The sequence below is a fragment of the Schistocerca gregaria genome, chromosome 7, assembly GCF_023897955.1.
Source record: "Schistocerca gregaria isolate iqSchGreg1 chromosome 7, iqSchGreg1.2, whole genome shotgun sequence".
NCBI classification, from domain to species: domain Eukaryota; kingdom Metazoa; phylum Arthropoda; class Insecta; order Orthoptera; family Acrididae; genus Schistocerca; species Schistocerca gregaria.
Genome location: NC_064926.1, coordinates 236714328 through 236735031, shown reverse-complemented (window position 1 = coordinate 236735031; position 20704 = coordinate 236714328). Strand labels below are relative to the sequence as shown.

Below are 20704 nucleotides of genomic sequence, written 5' to 3'. Positions count from 1 at the left end.
GCTGGGAGAGATGTAACAAATGAAGTTGATTTGCAACAATGACTGTGTGGACGATGTGGCCGATTCTACACCTTATTTTAGATCTATGTGACGATGCTGTGCTGATTATATTTATATGTTTTGACGATGCCATTATGGCCTTATCATTTTAGGTTGAAATGAAATGGCTCTGAGCACTTTGGAACTTAACTACTGAGGTCATCAGTCCCCTAGAACTTAGAACTACTTAAACCTAACTAACCTAAAGACATCACACATAACCATGCCCGAGGCAGGATTCGAACCTGCGACCGTAGCGGTCGCGCGGTTCCAGACTGTAGCGCCTAGAAACGTTCGGACACTCCGGCCGGCTTATCACTTTAGGACATGGTGTAGAAAAGATCTGAGGATGGTCATTACGGACTGAAACCGGTCATGGTCAAAAGAATTGATATTGTGATCAAAGACTCGAATAAAAAACATTTGACAGTATTGGATCACTGTTCGTATACGCGACTATGTCTCAGCTGGTCCACAGTAAAGTTCATATAGTCTACACCTGTCATAGTGCCATCGATGGCTACTACAGGTAGCCTACAATCTCGGTGCATATTTTGAGCAGTTCGTTGCAAGGATGAGTCCGTATCTGACCACGACCATCGACATAGAGGGATTACAACGTAATTCATCCAACCAGGCGATATGTTTACATGTCGCACAGTTCAGTCTCCATGATCCTGTGCCCATTTAAGTGCTAATTGCTGATGTCGTTAGGTGACCTTTGGAACACGTAGTAGTCGTCAGGTGCGGAGCTCCATGTTCACAGTGTGCGTTGCATGAGTTATATATGTATTAATTAAATTATAAATGAGACTGATCGGTTAATGTACACGGATTTTACGAAAACTTACTATTTATCTGTTACACCTTGTACACAAAACTGTGAAATATTCCTATACTCGACATTTACAAAAGAACGAGTATTGCCCAGGGGGGAATATGTACTGCTTGTGGTATAAATTTTTTGTTAGTTATCGACAAAGTAACTGAGTACTTTCAAATCAGGGGTCACACTTACATGTTCCCGATTGGGTGAGTGATAACATTAAATGTGAATTGAGAAAACCTGAAGCCATAAACTCACGATCACACTGTCATGACGTTCTGAGCTACCATGGTACCTGTATGGATCTGGGCAAGAGCTGACCTGTGTCCGCTTTCAGAACCACTGATAACAGATTAATAATGGAAAAGCAACAATTCAAAAGCTTTAAAGCCAGAGTTCTTATTTCGGAAAAAAGGTAGTGCACATTACAAAGTAGGAGAAAAATGCTTTTCTTCTACGATTATTATTGAAGTGAAGACAATTTCAAGAACAGTGATCTATCAACTGGAATAAAACTTAGAAACCATGGGAGTGTCAACACAGCTGACGATGTCAAGCAAGTAAAGAGATTTTTCAATACGTCATTTGGATTCGGAAAATATAATTTTGTAAGAACGCAGAAATGCGTGCTGTTCAAGTAACTCGATAAAATGTGTTTCCTGAAAATTTTGTTTTTGTGGATGTCGACTTTTGTGAAAACGGTCCTAAATTTGGTAGGGTCTGAATCGTCGGTCTTACTGTTCAACAGACAACATAGATATCTGCGCGACTGTGGTATATTTTTGTGCACCGCGGTAATTCTAGTACTGAGACAAATGCGCTTCTGTTTGAATAGATGCTGTGGACTTGAGTTGTTGCTATAATATGTAAGCATTTAGTAACGAAGGAAATTCATTTAAGAACATTAGCTACTTAAAGTGTCAAATATATGATCTGTTATCTGTGTAGCTATTCTGAAATAGTTTTTGCTTACTTAGGAGCTTTTGACATATTTGTAGCAAATTGTGTAACTTTTCTCCATTAAACGTTTGTAACAAACTAAAAGAAGTAACTTGGCTAAATTCATTGTTATATCCACACTGTGCCATACATTGTAATCACGCTTTCGTAATATTAACAGGTAGTTAAGTAACTAATGCAGGCAGCGTCGACAACGATTACTCTACGTCGTTGGTTGTAGCCGGAAATGGACTGCTATAAATCTGTGGTGGAACTGGGATGGCAGAATTAGTACCACCCAGCGACTGTTTCATAGCGGTAGACTTCAACTTTGTTCTAATAACTTGGACGTGCAAATTATTTATAATCATGCAGTACACTGGTCTGCTATAAACAGCGTGGAAAGAAGCGCAGGAGTGCTGGGCGTTGCGCGAACACTAAAGTTGAATCTAATGCAAATGGCTGCCTGTAGAGGATAATGCTGTTGCAATGTACTCTGGGCAGCCGGCGTAAACGAAAATGGTTTTCCCGGTAAACAATGCGCGAAACTGCAGCTGAAGAGCGTCATAGAGCTGAGGAGAATATCCACATAATTTTTTGTAACCAAAAGATGACAATTGCCACCTGTGCGTCCCCCGAGACTCTAAAACGCCTCATAATATTCCTTTTAAAGTGTTTTTTATGTGGCACATATCAGCTACAAACGTGGTATAAGTATCGACTGACTGACGCTGATGTTATCAGGAATAAGTTTTCGGAAAGCAAGTTATTCCCATTGACATTGCATACTAGATCAGAGGCTTGGTTTACATGCGAAATAAACCTCAGTGTGGACATTTCCTTGTTTTAGTAGCAGCTATGATTTAATTTTATTTCACATAATGTGCAGTGATATTTCAAAGTCTCGTTATTCAGTTTCTTCATTGATGCTACTAATATTTAATTTCCTTTTAACATAGTCAGGAGACAAAAATGTCTTATGAGATAGACGCAGATTTCTTTAACAGTACATGTTACAAAATATTAGGTTTTTATCTTATATTGAAAGATTAATATCTACATTACAACATTAATATTAATCAGTTCATCATACCGGTGCGTTCTGTTTGCTTTGAGCCAGATATAGCACTGTACAACTGTCATCTCATTTTTGTCAGGTACGATAGAATTTGGGTTCTACGGTATTATGCTAGTGTGACTGTAAAACATCCAGATTTTTCAACACTCCTTTAAAGTGACTGGACGTTCATTTATGTAGATTCGGGACAGGAGTGGATACAGTATTATTTGATGTACAAGGGGCAATCAAATACAAACGAGGCAGATGGAAAAACATAAATAAATTGTTTATTATTTGAAAAGCAATAACCATAACTTCTTATACGTTTATCTTACAGCGATATAAGATGGTTAATTCCCTCAAGCAATAATTTTTGCGGTTGCTTATGGAACCATGAATGTACCCAGGCAAGCGCCTCTTCGTCCGAAGAGGGTCGAGAGGACTCACACGATGGCAACGTTGTTTAGACTGCGCTCTACAACTTCCACTAGGAAACCTTACACATCCTGCGTACAGTCCTGATTTCTTCCCATGCTATTTTCATAGTTTTGAAGCCTTCAGGACAGATATTAATGGCCGGTACAGTCATAGTTCCGTATGCAACCACAAACATTTTAGCATGAAGGCATTGACCGTCGTGCCTCACGGTGGGATAAAGGTATTAAAAGTTTTGACGATTACTTTTGAAATAACGAACAGTTTTTGTACTTTCTTCCCATGTCTCGTTTCTATTTTACTACCACTTATACATCGTTGTTTTTGGAATGTGCAGGGTGGTAATGCTCGTTTGCATGTGTTGTTAAAGGGTTTTCCTGGGACCCCTAAATTACTTCATAAGACTTCGCTTAAGTTTCTTTGACCAGACCATTACCTTTCCTTCAGCTTTATTATCTTCACCTAAGCTAGATTTATGTGTCTAATGTGGCACTGTGGATGAGACTTTTTTTTCCTACTTCTTTGTTTAAACAGCAAGGAAGACAGGTGACCAGCAATACACCAAAGGTCAAGTCCTCAGTTGGATGGAAGAAATAAGAAATTCTCAATTGGAAACTTGTAACTTATTATCGCCTAGATCGAGAAAACTATGCATCAATGATAGATCTAATTTATAAAGATGGAGACACACGCTCTGCTTATGCAAGGTGCGATGGTACGACGAATTTTAGCCCAACATATCCAAGCACGGAAACATTGATAACCCTGAAATAAAGAAGTAATTTTCATGTTACTGTGTAATGATTGCTTTGCAATTAAGTTATAAGACTTTATCGCTTCAATTTATGAGATATAACAACACATTCTTTCTAAAATACACAAAAAATGATGTAAGAGTAACATTTTTAGTGACATGTAGCTACACAATTTTCAATAAAAGTTATGATATTTTGTAAAACAATTATTTGCATAGACAACTCTCATCGTAAAATACTTACGTATGTGTGGGAAAACATCGGAGCCTGATATTAGTAGAGGTATTTCTGTCTAATGGTTTTAGAATCACACTTGGGGTCATTACTATAGACCACCATAAGGCGTTTTTCTGAAATTATTGTTGTTGTTAGAGATGAGGTTGCATTTTGTGCAGCATTTCCAAATATTTAGACTGCTATATACACTCCTGGAAATGGAAAAAAGAACACATGGACACCGGTGCGTCAGACCCACCATACTTGCTCCGGACACTGCGAGAGGGCTGTACAAGCAATGATCACACGCACGGCACAGCGGACACACCAGGAACCGCGGTGTTGGCCGTCGAATGGCGCTAGCTGCGCAGCATTTGTGCACCGCCGCCGTCAGTGTCAGCCAGTTTGCCGTGGCATACGGAGCTCCATCGCAGTCTTTAACACTGGCAGCATGCCACGACAGCGAGGACGTGAACCGTATGTGCAGTTGATGGACTTTGAGCTTGGGCGTATAGTGGGCATGCGGGAGGCCGGGTGGACGTACCGCCGAATTGCTCAACACGTGGGGCGTGAGGTCTCCACAGTACATCGATGTTGTCGCCAGTGGCCGGCGGAAGGTGCACGTGCCCGTCGACCTGGGACCGGACCGCAGCGACGCACGGATGCACGCCAAGACCGTAGGATCCTACGCAGTGCCGTAGGGGACCGCTCCGCCACTTCCCACCTAATTAGGGATACTGTTGCTCCTGGGGTATCGACGAGGACCATTCGCAACCGTCTCCATGAAGCTGGGCTACGGGCCCGCACACCGTTAGGCCGTCTTCCGCTCACGCCCCAACATCGTGCAGGTCGCCTCCAGTGGTGTCGCGACAGGCGTGAATGGAGGGACAAATGGAGACGTGGCGTCTTCAGCGATGAGAGTCGCTTCTGCCTTGGTGCCAATGATGGTCGTATGCGTGTTTGGCGCCGTGCACATGAGCGCCACAATCAGGACTGCATACGACCGAGGCACACAGGGCCAACACCTGGCATCATGGTGTGGGGAGCGATCTCCTACACTGTCCGTACGCCTCTGGTGATCGTCGAGGGGACACTGAATAGTGCACGGTACATCCAAACCGTCATCGAACCCATCGTTCTACCATTCCTAGACCGGCGAGGGAACTTGCTGTTCCAACAGGACAATGCACGTCCGCATGTATCCCGTGCCACCCAATGTGCTCTAGAAGGTGTAAGGCAACTACCCTGGCCAGCAAGATCTCCGGATCTGTTCCCCATTGAGCATGTTTGAGACTGGATGAAGCGTCGTCTCACGCGGCCTGCACGTCCAGCACGAACGCTGGTCCAACTGAGGCGCCAGGTGGAAATGGCATGGCAAGCCGTTCCACAGGACTACATCCAGCATCTCTAGGATCGTCTCCATGGGAAAATAGCAGCCTGCATTGCTGCGAAAGGTGGATATACACTGTACTAGTGCCGACATTGTGCATGCTCTGTTGCCTGTGTCTATGTGCCTGTGGTTCTGTCAATGTGATCATGTGATGTATCTGACCCCAGGAATGTGTCAATAAAGTTTCCCCTTCCTGGGACAATGAATTCACGGTGTTCTTATTTCAATTTCCAGGAGTGATTTTTCATTCCCACTGTTTCTCGTCTCTTTTGCCCCCACTTCTATCCCCATCCATGGGTCTTTCTCTTTTACTGCGACTCACTCTCACTGACAGTCAGCATCTCGTATGTCTTTGGCTCTCTCTGTCACTGTCTTATCCATGTCTCTTTCTCTTTCGTTGCAACGTTCTCTCTCCCACCATCATTGTTTTCCCTCTCTTTCTCATTCTCTGGCACTGTCTCCTCTTTTTTCCACCGTCACTTTTTTTCTGCTACGGTCGCATGCCAAAATTTTTCTTTAGGGACGTGGAATAAGGATTGAGGGAGCTGGTTCCCGACGATTCTTTCAGCACAAATTCACCTTTTTGTGCTCCGACAGAAGCATTATTCCGCTGTTTCCCTTATTTTCTTTGCTACAGCTGGCTATGCTGCTTACATAAAACGAATTCTAAAAGTCAGTGAAGTTATGAAATTTTATTTCCTTACTTCTATACATTTATGTAGTTTGACACATTTAAACAGAAATAAGTACGCATTAAAGCAAAATCTTTTGCTATTTTATTTTTCTGCCTGGAAGAGTAAAAGTGGTATTTGAAATATCGGACTGTAATCTAAGTCTTTCCGGTGTTACATAATTCTTTTCAAGAATATTAAGAGCGTTTTTAGTCCATTTTTGTCACTTTAGTATCGTTTTGTTAATGTCTGTACAAGCTTGAAATGGTCATTACAGAGACAGTGATTCAGGAAACAGGTTTTAAATAGTAAGCCATATACAGGGGCAGATGTGGACTCTGGCCACAGTTATGAACTGTAGATTAAAACTGAAGAAACTGCAAAAGGGTGGTAAATTGAAGAGAGGGGACCTGGATAAACTGAAAGAACCAGAAGTGGTAGAGAGCTTCAGGGAAATCATTTGGGGACGATTGACAAGAATGGGGGAAAAAATACAGTAGAAGAAGAATAGGTAGCTTTGAGAGACGAAACAGTGAAGGTAGCAGAGGATCAAGTTCGTAAAAAGGCGAGGGTTAATAGGAATCCTTGAGTAACAGAAGAGAATTTAATTAATCAAAGCAGAAAATACAAAAATGCCGTACTGAAGCAGGCAGAAAGGAATACAAACGTCTCAAAGATGAGATCGACAGGAAGTGCAAAATGGCTAAGCAGGGGTGGCTAGAGGACAAATGTAAGGATGTAGAGGCACATATCACCAGGAGTAAGATAGATACTGCCTACAGGAAAATTAAAGTTACCTTTGGAGAAAAGAGAACCACTTGCATGAATATCAAGAGTTCAGGTGGAAACCCAGTACTAAGCAAAGAAGGGAAAGCAGAACGGCGGAAGGAGTATATAGAAGGTCTATACAAGGGTGATGTTCTTGAGGACAACATTATAGAAATGGAAGAAAACTGCAGATCAAGATGAAATAGGAGGTATGATACTGCGTGAAGAGCATGACAGAGCACTGAAAGACCTAAGTCGAAACAAGGCCCCAGGAGTAGACAACATCCCATTAGAACTAATGATAGCCTTGGGAGAGCCAGCTCTAACAGAACTCTACCATCTAATGAGGAAGAGGTATGAGACAGGTGAAAGAAATACCCTCAGACTTCAAGAAGAATATAATAATTCCAATCCCAGAGAAAGCAGGTGTTGACAGTTGTGAAAATTACCGAACTATCAGTTTAATAAGCCACGGCTGCAAAATACTAACACGAATTCTTTGCAGACGAATGGAAAAACTGGTAGAAGCCGACCTCAGGGTTAGATTAGTTTCGATTCCGTAGAAATGATGGAACACGTGAGGAATTACTGACCCTACGACGTATCTTAGAAGAAAGATTAAGGAATAAAAATTAGTCTTCTAGCATTTGTAGACTTAGAGAAAGCTTTTAACAATGTTAACTGGAAAACTCTCTCACAAATTCTGAGGATGGCAAGGGTAAAATACAGGGAGCGAAAGGCTATTTACAATCTGCACAGAAACCAGATGGCAGCTGTAAGAGTCGAGGCACATGAAAGGAAAGCAGTGGTTGGTAAGGGAGTGGGACAGGGTTGTAGCCTATCCCTGATGTTATTTAATCTGTATATTGAGCAAGCAGCAAAGGAAGCAAAATTAAAATTCGGAGTAGGAATTAAAATCCATGGAGAAGAAATAAAAAATTTGAGTTTCGCCGATGACATTGTAATTCTGCAAGAGACAGCAAAGGACTTGGAAGAGCATTGGAACGGAATGGAGAGTGTCTTGAAAGGAGGATATAAAATGAACATCAACAAAAGCAAAACGAGGATAATGGAATGTAGTCGAATTAAGTCGGGAGATGTTGAGGGTATTAGATTAGGAAATGAGACCTTTAAAGTAGCAAATGAGTTTTGCTATTTGGGGAGCAAAATAACTGATGATGGTCGAAGCAGAGAGTATATAAAATGTAGACTGGCAATGGCAAGGAAAGCGTTTTTGAAGAAGAGAAATTTGTTAATATCGAGTATAGATTTAAATGTCAGGAAGTATTTGTATGGAGTGTAGCCATGTATGGAAGTGGAACGTGGACGCTAAATAGTTTAGACAAGAAGAAAATACAATCTTTCGAAATGTGGTGCTACAGAAGAATGCTGAAGGTTAGATGGGTAGATCACATAACTATTTAGGAGGTATTGAATAGAAGTGGGGAGAAGAGAAATTTGTGGCATAACTTGCCTAGAAGAAGGTATCGACTGGTAGGGCATATTCTGAGGCATAAAGGGATCACCAATTTAGTATTGGAGGGCAGCGTTGAGGGTAAAAATCGTAGAGGGAGACCAAGTGATGAATACACTTAGTAGGTTCAGAAGGATGTAGGCTCCAGTAGGTACTGGGAGATGAGGAAGCTTGCACAGGACAGAGTAGCATGGAGAGCTGCATCAAACCAGTCTCTGGACTGAAGACCACAACAACAACAACCGACAAAAAAATATATATTAAGTACAACTGCCAATGTGATAGGTCTTTAAGAATTAGGACAAGGTTTCTGAATAAGAGCATGGCTATAAGGTAGTAAGTTTTCTTCATTTATTGGTAACACGTATAATGTTTTCTTTGGTAGGGATCTTTTTGCGCAGTATGTTCTTTAAAAAATGTTACAATGTTAGAAATACTCAAGTTTATTTATTCACCATATAAAAAAGTTTTTTTTAGCATTACTTCTTGTTCATATTTTTAGAGATTTCTTATACTACTACTACTACTAATAATAATAATAATATAAGTAATAACTAATAGCATGTAGTACAATGTACTCTAGGTAGTACGTCATTCAGTAGCAATATTTATATACACTATATTCTAATGAAAGCCTTTGCAGTTATCGCAGTGCAAAAATGTACAATTCAACTGTTGTATTGTCATGTGATATGCAGCTGTTGCAATAGCAGTATGTTGAAATTCATCTTTGCAATTCATCTTTTGCAATGGAAATACTTTGCAATTCAGCTGTTGCAGTATGAATCACTATGTAATGTTAAGAAAGGCTTAACGCCGAAAAAACAAAAACTTTGATGACCAACAGTATGTGAAACTGTATGATAAACACACACACAAAACCTCACTCTGTACACAGTAAACTTACTTTTTTCCAAATACACGTATTTTACATGTAGACAGAATGTGCAATCAATTGAGATACAGACCATTTGAGCACACCTATTTATACCACAGTAAAATGATCATACTATTCGATACACACACACACACACACACACACACACACACATGGACATGTGCTATTTACAAATAAACACTTTCACTCTCCCACTATCACCCATGCACTCAGACACAGACAACCACGTTGGCACACAGTAACATACAGGAAAATACATTCACTCTCCCACTATCACCCAAGATAACAGTAGGATTCCAGAGAGAGAATGGTAGGATTCCATTCCATTCATATAATAGGCCCACTTATCGTCTTGAGCCTAAAGACTGATTTTCAGCTGTGAACCAGTCACTTCTAGAGATCAGATGCTATCTAAAAAACTGTTAACTGTTTTGTGACAACTTCTTGACATAATGCCTGTTGGCTTGTGTTTGGGGTTCGTCAGCTGATGTTTTTTTGATGATTTTTCTGACGTTTCGCTGGCATTGTCACAGGTTCACATTCCATTGTCGTCCACCACCAACTATGGTGGCTTAAGCTTTCACTATGTTAGCCATTCGTGCGGGTTAAACGTCAGAAAAATCCCCAAACAAGTTTCAGTTGAAGAACTCACAATTTGATTGCTATCTTGCTGAACCATATGAACTAAGCACCGCCAACACCACCGTACAGGCATTCTAAGTAGTCATCAACCTCAGGAGCCTTTGAGCCAATAAGACTAATCAGAAATCTTGTCATACTCTTCTGCCTTTTTCTATGTTATTTACGGCTTATTTATGAACTGTTTATGGCGCAGAACATTCTTCTCATACTGACGATTGTTTTATGATGTCACTTCAGTTAAGAACGATGGAATCTTCCGTTGCTTGAGACATTGTCACACTCTCTTCACATAACAATTTAGCTTAGATTTGTTCCACATTATTTTCCAAACTATCTAATTCTTCATCCGTATTTAATGACTCGTAGAATATACTTTCATGACCTCACACAGAACTGTGTGAAGTTCTTCGTTCTACCTCCATTTTAAGTCTGCATTTAACGGATAGAGACAGATTCGCTTCTTCACTGTCATTACAAGTAAGATTCTCTAAACTACATGCACGACATTGAGTGAATTTTGGCACAACCAAATACTGACACATAATTTAAACACTTCCCTTCTAATGGTCAGAAATCCTAACATATACGCCACGAAATCTGAAATAAATTATGTATGTATGCAAATACAAAAAGAAAGCTTCAGAGGAAATACAGTATTGTTAGTGAAAGTGTTTAATATTGATATTAAATAATTCCGCAACCAAGACTATTTTTATTGTGAGATAATTCTAAAATGGTTGCTGTAGCATGCTGCGACGATAGAATGGAGAAATTCTTACAGTAAAGTATTTCCTCCGAAGTTGAAAAGACGGAACTCAGGAGAATAGTGGACTTTTACTCACCAGCCTTTCCTGTAAAGAAGCGCAAATTAGTAATGTGCAAGCAGCTAATTGCTACTTTAAATTCTTGATGTCCTTCTGTTATTAAAATATTCATTTTTACTTTTTTTGTTAAAATTTGATTTAAAGAGTCAGAGTATCCCAGGTTTCAAAAATCCTGGCTAAAGACAACAAATTTTTATGTAGTGTTCTAACTTAACTGTTTAGCATACCCCCAAACTGTTTTAAGTATGTAGTGTAATGATCTAAAGAGAATGGCAGCTCCCAATAAGATCACGCAAATTTTAAGGAAATAAGGATGTCTCACAATGGGAGTGTCTCATTGAATGATAACTAATAAGGGTGACTCAATGAAGCATGAAAATACGGGTACCGCACCACAAGTGGATATATTAATGAGAGGAAGGGTCATCTTCCTATAAGCAATCACAATAACAATCATTCTTATTGCCATAAAGTGTCAAAACATAAATTACTAACTGAGGTAACTAAACGAACATTTGATAAATGACCAAGGGGCTACAATTGTGAAATCTAACCTTAGCACAGATGGGTAAGCACAATAAAACAATAATAGTGATAATAAAATCGCGAATACTGTAAATGACTGGGTGAATCGATAGTGCTTCAATGAATGAACTCGTAGAAATAAATACGGACACTAACAGCATCCCTGAAATGTGCAATGCAAGCAACGAAGTGAGTTCAAATTTTAGAATTGTGCAATTAGGCCCTGATGAAAGTTACGATATTGCATAAGAGGTCAGCTAAGTTGACCATGGTGACGTGTATACAACATTATCAAACATTTTACGCGACAGTCTAGGGACAAGCTACAGTCTAACACCTCCTCATTTTCCTTCTAAAGGGTTCCTCTTAAGTAATCATAGTTCATGTATCGAGTATTTGTAATCACACTGATAGTATTCAGAGTGCTGCAAAGTGGGCTGTATACATTACAAGACTCTGAAATACCATGGGTGTATTCATTAATCGGAGCACTCCCAGAGTATGCTGGAAAAAATAGTAGTATCACTTTCAGGCATCAGATGAAAATATGACGCTGTAAGCAATTAGAATGTGAAATGTTTCCTCTTCCGACGTTAGGATACTGTTCGTCACCTGGCGACAAGTTTTGATTTCTTTTTTGAGTTTACTGTTGGTGGAGGGGTTCGGGAGGTTGAAGTTTCTCATGCGTAACGCAATGGCTATTGAGAAGAAAGACTGTGCAAAGCAGCTCGGCATTGCGGGAATATCACCATCAAAATCAGCTGCAAAGAGGCCCGTGTGAATAATAGGGTAAGAAATATGATCAAGAAATTTGAAGAAACAGGTGAATCAGGCGGTGCAGCAGGGAGGCGGAGGTGGCCCAGTTGCTGGTGAAGTTTCTGAAGTTATAGCTAACCATGCAGCACATGCCTTAGATTAGGCAGCCACTGCTCGAGCTGTGTCATGAGTTTGTGTTTTCTTTGGTGAACAGGTCATAGAATTTTGCGGGAATTTTACCCTGGTATGCATAAAAGATTCAGAATGTGTACCAAATGAAGCCCCTGGGACAGACTAAAACTCTTGACTTCGCCCTTCGTTTTTAGATATGCATGGAAACTGATATCATATGACTGTGGAATATTCTTGGATGGGCGAGGCACATTTTACTTTGCACGGTGCCATGAATGCACTGAACTGTCGCTATTGGACTCTCCTTCACCACACGTTGTGTGGGAACATCCACTGCACTCAGCTTATGTGAACGTGTGATGTGGTTCCACAAGCAACAATATTCTTACTCCGTTTTTTTTTGTTTTGTTCTTTTTTTTTTTTTTGATGTGACACCTCACGGGCCTCTTAGATTTATAGTGACACCTCCACTTTATAAGGATCTGCTTGTGTAACACAAAATTTCAGTTTTGCAAGGACGCAACTGTGTCCACACCACTATTTTCAAACAAGAAGGGGCAACACATGTCGCTTTCTAGGTGAAAGATTTGCTCTGGGAAATCTACGGTGACGACCGAATTATCTTCAGGCAATTTCATGGTGAGTGGTCTTCCAGATCCCCCGACCTATGTCCATGTGATTCTGGCTGTGGGAGTATCTGAAGTGTCTCGCAGGGATGTAACGGGACGAGACCTGATCTGAAGGATTCTACCAAATTGATGAGAGCAGCTGTCGAACACGCCGTATTACAGATTCAGCATGTTACTAACTCGGAAGACCATATTGAATATGCGCTATAAGTTACGACCATTCGTGATGCCACAACCACCGTTATCGTGTGTTTCATCGTTCCTTCCCTTTTCCTCACCCACAGCGCCGTATTCCCACGTGTTGACATCAAATGAAACTACTATGTTTTTCAGCATACACCATGAGCGTATTGATTAATAAACAAACCTAGAATGATTCAGCATCCTGTGACACATACAACCCGCACTGAAGCATTTGGAGCACCATCAGTTTAAGTGAAACACCTAATATAAAGCATAACACTAGACTTCAACGACTGCTTTGAACTTTCAAAATGTTAAGTATAATACTTGTGAAGACAAAAAAAGGAACAGTAAATTTACATCAGAGTCAGAGGTTTAAAGAACAAAATTAATGAATTTCAGATCTGTTTAGATGAGCTAAAGTCTACAGATCCTGTTGATAATATTTGTATTTCTGAACATCATGTAGGTAGTGAAACGGAAATGCTAGTTATGGAAGGCTATACCTTAGCTTCAAAGTAATGTAGAAAACAGATGGAGAAAGGAGGCGTTGCCACTTACATTAGAATGAGTCACAATTATAAAAACATTGACATTATTAAATGCTGTAGTGAAGAGCAATTTGAAGCATATGCCACACAGATAGAAACACACAAAAGAAAAATAACTATAGTCACAATATACAGGGACGACTCCAAGTGGTAATTTCCATCTATTCACTAAACAGCTTGATGCAGTATTAAATTTCTTAACTTCTAAAAATAATGAGCTCATACTAAGTGGAGATTTTAATTTAAATTTTCTGGAGGATAGTCACTCAAGATCCATACTAGTGTCTCTTACCACTTTTAATAATCTCATTACCTTAGTACAGTTTCCAACCAGGGTTACAGCTACCAGCAGCACTGCTATTGATAACATTTTCAAAGATATTACAAGCAAATCATAGTATTAATCTAATATTTAATGGCCTTTCAAATCATGTTGCCCAGATCCTTACATTTAATAAAGTGGGAAACTATACGAACTGTAAACGAAGCAGGAATTGAAAGTGTAAACACTGTTTGAGGAATACAGACTGGAAAGATGTATACAATTCACCCAGCATAAATGAAAAATTTAACGGTTTCTCTAATACAGTTGTAGGTTACATTGAAAAGTGCTTATGTAAGAAAGTAACCAAAGCAAACAGATTAAATGTTTCAAAACCTTGGATTACAAATGGAATAGAAGTATCCTGCAAAACAAAAAGATGACCGTACTTGATGTAAAAGGAAAACGATGACTACAGAGCTAAATACATTACAAATTATATTGCAAAATTCTGAACAAAGTAATCAGAACGTCAAAATGTATGTATTTTCAAGAAAAAATAAATGCCTCTAATAACAAGATAAAAACTGTATGGAATGTAGTAAAAAGTGAAACAAAAAAATCTAATTTGGCAAATGAGGAAATTATGATAATTGTAAATAATCGGCTGATTAGCGATACCTCCAAAGTTGAAGACGCTTTCTACAATTTTTTCCTTTCAATGTCAGACAACTTAGGTCTGCATTGTTCCTCAGAAGACAGCTTAAAATATTTAAAAAATGCATTTCTGCAGAAGTTTGACAAAGTTCAACTATATCCCACCTCACCAAAAAGATTTCTAATATTGTTAGCTCTCTTAAAAATAAATGTTACAGTGGTTACGATGAAATCAGCACTACAATAATTAAATGTCGCTTCTCAGAACTTTGTGCCATACTGAGTTACTTATGTTCTGAATCCCTCCACAGTGGTGTTTTTCCAGATAGGATTAAATATGCAGTTGTTAAACCATTACACAAAAACTTCTGTCCCATTTCATTATTGGCAATATGTTCAAAAGTGTGTGAAAGGGTTATGTACAATGGAATTTAAAAACACAGGTTGTTGTTGTGGTCTTCAGTCCTGAGACTGGTTTGATGCAGCTCTCCGTGCTACTCTATCCTACTCTATCTCCCAGTACCTACTGCAACCTACATCCTTCTGAATTTGTTTAGTGTATTCATATCTTGGTCTCACTCTACGATTTTTACCCTAAAAGCTGCACTCCAATTCTACGTTGATGATCCCTTGATGCCTCAGAACATGTCCTGCCAACCGATTCCTTCTTCTTGTCAAGTTGTGCCACAAACTCCTCTTCTCCCCAATTCTATTCAATACCTCCTCATAGTTTTGTGATCTACTCATCTAATCTTCAGCATTCTTCTGTAGCACCACATTTCAAAACTTCTAGTCTCTTCTTGCCCAAACTATTTATCGTCTACATTTCACTTCCATACATGGCTACACTCCATACAAATACTTTCAGAAATAAATTACTGACACTTAAATCTATACTCGATGTCAATAAATTTCTCTTGTTCATAAACGCTTTCCTTTTCATTGCCAGTCTACATTTTATATCTTTTCAACTTCGACCATCATCAGTTATTTTGCTCCCCAAATAGCAAAACTCCTTTACTACTTTAAGTGTCTCATTTCCTAATCTACTTCCCTGAGCATCACCCGACTTAATCCGACTACATTCCATTATCTTCGTTTTGCTTTTATTGATGTTCATCTTATATCCTTCTTTCAAGACACTGTTCATTCCGTTCAACTGCTCGTCCAAGTCCTATGCTGTCTCTGACAGAATTACAATGTTATCAGCAAACCTCAAATTTTTTATTTCTTCTCTATGGATTTTAATACCTACTCCGAATTTTTCTTTTGTTTCCTTTACTGCTTGTTCAATATACAGATTGAATAACAACCCTGTGTCACTCCCTTCCCAACAACTGCTTCCCTTTCATGCCCTTCGACTCTTATAACTGCCATCTGGTTTCTGCACAAATTGTAAATAGCCTTTCGCTTCCTGTATTTTACCACTGCCAACTTCTCAATTTTTATGTGAGTAGTCCAGTCAACATTGTTGAAAGCTTTCTCTAAGTCTACAAATGCTAGAAACGTAGGTTCGCCTTTCCTTCATCTATTTTCTAAGATAAGTCGTGGGGTCAGTATCGCCTCACGTTTTCCAACATTTCTACAGAATCCAAACTGATCTTCCCCGAGGTCGGCCTCCACCGGTTTTCCCATTCGTCTGTAAAGAATTCGCGTCAGTATTTTGCAGCTGTGACTTATCAAACTGATAGTTCGATAATTTTCACATCTGTCAACACCTGCTTTCTTTGGGACTGGAATTATTATATTCTTCTTGAAGAAGGGTATTTCGCCTATCTCATACATCTTGCTCACCAGATGGTAGAGTTTGGTCAGGACTGGCTCTCCCAAGGCTGTCAGTAGTTCTAATGGAATGTTGTCTACTCCCGAGGCCTTGTTTCGACTTAGGTCTTTCAGTGCTCTGTCAAACTCTTCACGCAGTATCAGTTAGATTATATAATGGTAAGTCTGAGATTTTGGAACCAGGATTAAATTGTAAGACATTTACAGGGGCAGATGTGGACTCTGATCACAATCTGTTGGTTACGAAATGTAGATTAATACTGAAGAAACTGAAAAAAGGTGCGAATTTAAGGAGATGGGACCGGGATAAACTGACTAAACCAGAGGTTGTATAGAGTTTCAGGGAGAGCATAAGGGAACAATTGACAAGAATGGTGGAAGGAAACACAGTAGAAGAAGATTGGCTAGCTTTGAGAGATAAAGTAGTGAAGGCAGCACAGGATCAAGTAGGTAAAATACGAGGGCTAGTAGAAATCCTAGGGTGACAGAAGAAATATTGAGTTTAATTGGTGAAAGGAGAAAATATAAAAATACAGTAAATGAAGCAGGCAAAAAGGAATACAAACGTTTCAAAAATGAGATCGACAGGAAGTGTAAAATGGGTAAGCAGGCATGGCTAGAGGACAAAAGTAATGATGTAGAGGCTTATCTCACTAGGGGTAAGATAGATACTGCCTACAGGAAAATTAAAGGTACCTTTGGAGAAAAGAGAACCACTTGTGTGAATATCAAGAGCTCAGATGGGAACCCAGTTCTAAGAAAGGAAGAGAAATCAGAAAGTTGGTAGGAGTATATAGAGGGTCTGTACAAGGACGATGCCCTTGAGGGCAATATTATGCAAATGGAAGACGATGTAGAATAAGATGGAGATATAATACTGCGTGAAGAGTTTGACAGACCACCGACAGATCTAAGTAGAAACAAGGCCTCGGGAGTAGACAACATTCCATTAGAACTACTGACAGCCTTGGGAGAGCCAGGTCTAACAGAACTCCACCATCTAATGAGGAAGTGGTATGATACAGGCGAAATACCCTCAGTCTTCAAGAAGAATATAATAACTCCAATCCCCAAGAAAGCAGGTGTTGACAGATGTGAAAATTAGCGAACTATCAGTTTAATAAGTCACAGCTGCAAAATACTAACGCGAAATCTTTACAGACGAATGGAAAAACTGGTAGAAGCCGACAGCGAGGAAGGTCAGTTTGGATTCCATAGAAATGTTGGAACATGTGAGGCAATACTCACCCTACGACGTATCTTAGAACATGGATTAAGGAAAGGCAAACTTACGTTTCTAGAAGCTTTTGAAATGTGGTGATACAGAAGAATGCCGAAGATTAAATGAGTAGATCACAGAACTATGAGGAGCTATTGAATAGAATTGGGGAGAAGAGGAGTTTGTGGCACAACTTGGCAAGAAGGAGGTATCGGTTGGTAGGACATGTTCTGATGCACCAAGGGATCGCCAATTTAGCATTGGAGGGCACCATGGTGGGTAAAAGTCGTAGAAGGAGACCAAGAGATGAATACACAAAACAGATTCAGAAGGATGTAGGCTGCAGTACGTACTGGGAGATGAAGCAACTTGCACAGGATAGAGTAGCAGGCGAGTTGCATCAGTCCAGTCCCAGGACTGAAGACCGCAACAACAACAATATCAATGTGTGGTTCAAAGCAATGGACTGTCAGTGAATTTTGACAAGACCCAGTACACACAGTTTTTACCTCACAATGAATACCTGACCCTGTAAGTATAATGTATTCAAACAATGTAACTGAAGTTGGAGACAGTGTTAAATTTATAGGGCCACAAACTGACCACAACCTAAATTGGAAAACTCAAACTCTAGACTTAATGAAACTTCTTAGTTCAGCTACATGTGCAGAACGCCAGATAGCAGAAATAGATGATTTAAAAATGAAGAAGTTAATTTATTCGGCCTACTTACATTCACTAATGAGTAATGGAATCATTTTTTGGGGAAACTCCTCTCACAAAGAGGACATTTTTAAAATTCAGAGACGAGTCATTAGAATTATATCTGGTGTCACTCCAAGATCATCATGCAGAGACCTCTTTAAGAAACTTGGTATTCTAACTGCTACTTCTCAGTACATGCATTCATTGATATCCTTTGTCATTTCCAACGTATCTTTTTACAGAAAATTGTATGAAACATGATTATAATACCAGAACCGGACTATGAAAGCTTAACATTATTACATAAAGGACATAGCATATCCAAGGTCTTATAAGTGATGAATATCGGTTTCAGAGTGAATTAAAGAACTTCCTGTTGGACAATTCCTTCCAATCCATCGATGAATGTCTTCGCAAAGGGCTATAGCTCATACTCTGATAACTTTGTGTGCAGTAGAACTGCGTTAGAACTGTACAATATGCATGTATTTGACTAAAAAAAATGTAATGTAAGAAACATCTGACTCACATTTATGGCAAAGATGTGTGTTTGAATCTATTCCTTGGTTCGTTTACACAATAACCTGACTATTTCGCAGTGAAAGGCTCTAAAAAAAAGGCTTCATTTTTTCTATTTTTTATATGACGATATGTAACTGGATTATCTCAGGTGACAAAATGGTGACCGAGAAGAAAATATGTGATCTGGATAAACATCAAATATGTTCAACCGCTGTCTTCTCAGTACTCGGCATAACTGATAAAACTGAACGATTATTTGATGCACAAAGGGTAATAAGTAAATACTACTTATCTTCTGCCAACATAATAGACTATACTCAGACGAGAAAAGTTGCATCGCCAAAAAATAATGTTGAGTACGGAAATTTTAGGACTACATGTTTAAATGATTAACACTGCAAGATCACAGGTTGATGTAAGCACGAGATAAGACATTGCGAATGTGAAATGTTAGTACTTGAGTAACCGGTGTAATTGCCAGAATATTGAATGGAAGCATGCAAATGTGGGTGCATTGTGTTGTACAGATGCCGGACGGAGTCCCACGCCTGTCACACTTGTTCGGTCAAAGCAGGGTGGGTTAATGCCGTTTGTGAACGCCGCTAGGGTTGTCATCCTATGTCCGATAAATGCTCAAATGGAGATATATCTGGTAATCGAGCAAGCCAAGGTAACTTGTCGACGCTCTGTAGAGCATTTTGGTTTACAACAGCGGTGTGTCGGCTGCAGTTAGCAGTTGGAAAACACCGCCTGGAATGCTGTTCATGAGTGACAGGACAACAGGTCTATTGACCTGACTGAAGAACAGTTTTGCAGTCAGAGTGCGTGGCATAACCACGCGAACGCCGCTGCTGTCATACGAAATCGCACTCCCAGACCACAACTTCAGGTGTAACACCAGAGTAGCGCACATACAGATTGGTTGCAGACGCTCAACTGGCTTTCGTCTAACCAACACACAGCCGGCCGTTATGGCCGCGCTGCTGCTGCTACGGTCGCTGGTTCGAATCCTGTCTCGGGTATGGATGTGTGTGATGTCCTTAGGTTAGTTGGGTTGAAGTTCAAATGGCTCAAATGGCTCTGAGCATTATGGGACTTAAACCTAACTAACCTAAGGACATCACAAACAACCAAGCCTGAGGCAGAATTCGAACCTGCGACCGTAGTGGTCGCGCGGTTCCAGACTGTAGCTCCTGGAACCGCTCGGTCACTCCGGCCGGCAGGGTTTAAGTAGTTCTAAGTCTAAGGGACTGATGGCGTCAGATGTGTCCCATAGTGCTTAATGCCATTTGATCCATAACCAACACATGGTCATCACTGGCACGGAAGTGAACCACCTTTCATCAGTAAACACTACAGACCTTCGCCTTGCCCTCCAGTGAGTTCTAGCTTGACAAAACTAAAGTGGGAAATGACGGTGGTTTGGGGTCCGTAGAATGCACGCTACAGGGTGGAACCAATTTGACAGTTCGTCGAATCACTGTCGTGTCAATTGCTGCTCAAATTTCTGCTGCAGATGCAGTTACTACGCGCCAGAGCCATACGCCGAACATGATTGTCATCCATTTCGGTAGTGCAACGTGTAGTCTGGATCCCGAACTTCTTACTACCGTACATTTTCGTGGTCACCATTGCCAACATTCATGTACAGTGGCTACATTGCTGCCAAGTCTTTCTGCAGCATCGCAGAAAAAAAAAAAAAAAAAACATCCAGCTTCACGTGGCCATATAACACGTCCTGTCTGAAACCCACTAAGGTGTAGAAAATGGTGTCTTGTGGTTTTGAAAGTATTAATGACTAACATCAACTCACCACGTCCCGTATCAATGGTAACTAACACTCA

General features: G+C 40.0%; 1 long non-coding RNA gene across 2 annotated transcripts in view; it reads right to left on the bottom strand.

The window, feature by feature from the left end:
- Window positions 1–3843: 3843 nt before the first annotated feature.
- Window positions 3844–20704, bottom strand: part of LOC126281763 (uncharacterized) — a 55460-nt gene continuing 38599 nt past the window's right edge. For both annotated transcript variants that reach the window (XR_007551304.1, XR_007551305.1), the window contains exon 3: window positions 3844–4064. This is a non-coding gene — a long non-coding RNA (uncharacterized LOC126281763). The remainder of the gene's footprint in view (window positions 4065–20704) is intronic.